This window comes from Cyprinodon variegatus, unplaced genomic scaffold (genome assembly GCF_000732505.1).
Source record: "Cyprinodon variegatus isolate N-32 unplaced genomic scaffold, C_variegatus-1.0 Scaffold512, whole genome shotgun sequence".
NCBI classification, from domain to species: domain Eukaryota; kingdom Metazoa; phylum Chordata; class Actinopteri; order Cyprinodontiformes; family Cyprinodontidae; genus Cyprinodon; species Cyprinodon variegatus.
This window is the reverse complement of record NW_015150965.1, coordinates 60,480-61,683: the sequence shown is the minus strand read 5'-3', so window position 1 is coordinate 61,683 and position 1,204 is coordinate 60,480. Positions and strand designations below refer to the sequence as shown.

Genomic DNA, 1,204 nt, shown 5'->3' with positions numbered 1-1,204 from the left:
GGAGGAGGAGGGGGGAGGAGGAGATGAGGAGAAGGAGGAGGGGAGCGGCTGCGTGCGCAGCTTCAGAACAGAGTCGCTGTGACCGAGCCGCAATGAGGAGATAAATAGAACCCTTATCTATTTATTTTGGAAATATTCGGCTTTAATTGATCCGCTGAGCGAAGCGGAGCGAAGCGGAGGTGAAGGCACCGATGTTCTCCTGGTGTAACGGGTGAGTAAAAGCTGGCGTTTGGAGTCAAACTGTCATTTAAAGGCAGAATGACATTTAAGGGATAAAAGCCAGCGGGCTTTAAGCCGAGGCTCCTTCGGTTTTAATGGTAGGAAGGCTGCGATATGGAATGACATTAACATTTTATTCAATAAACTAACGCTGCTGTCTGCGCTAACAGCTCCGCTCATTTTATTACTGCAGACGGTGGAGACAGCTGGCTTTGTGCGGAATATAAGGCGATGGGGGGTGGGGGGGGATAACAATTATTATTATTATTATTATTATTTAGGACGGTATCATTCCTGTCTGTGATTTATAGTGTTTAAATTGTTTAAAGTCAGACGCTCTTCTCATAGACAGCTGTCGGCTCACAGACCAGACGCATCAGGGGCCCGGTTCAGACGCTCCAGGGGCCCCCCGTACAGGGCTGGGTGTCTGGGTGTCCCCCGGGGAAAGTGGCGCATTGGCTGCAGAGGGAAAGGGAAATCTCCTTGGATGAATCCCACAGTGACTCGGGGTCAGGGTCTGCTGGAGCAGGCTGCCTACAGGATCTGCTGTGTTTGTGTTTTGGAAAATAGCTGGAAAAAAAAAAAAAACACTACACAGAGACTACACCTCCATGTTTTATTACCAGTTAACCACTAATTTCTGTGTGTTTTAGTGTAATTTAATAAGGCTAAACCAACACGATGTTCATGAATATGTTTTTATCTATATATCTATATATATATTTTTTTTCAATTGTGCAAATATAAATATTTTTTTTCCAATCTGCACTGAAACAACAATATATAATAATAAACAGCATCCAGTTCCTTCAGCAGTCCACCAAAGACTGATTTCATCTCATTGTTGTGAATTGAAAACAATATAAAAGTCAGAAATAAAGTGGCGTAAAGGTTTATCTAAGGCTTAGGTTTCATAAAAGAACTCTACCAACCTATAAACATTGAATTGAGTTTATTAATATAGCACCAATTCACTAACCTGACT

The 1,204-nt window shown here is 42.9% G+C and overlaps 1 protein-coding gene across 1 annotated transcript in view; it reads left to right on the top strand.

Annotated features, from left to right (window-relative positions):
- Positions 1–66: 66 nt before the first annotated feature.
- rai2 (retinoic acid induced 2) overlaps positions 67–1,204 on the top strand; it is a 22,439-nt gene continuing 21,301 nt past the window's right edge. The window contains exon 1 of the mRNA XM_015390771.1: positions 67–211. The gene's annotated coding sequence lies outside the window, so the exon portion shown is untranslated. The remainder of the gene's footprint in view (positions 212–1,204) is intronic.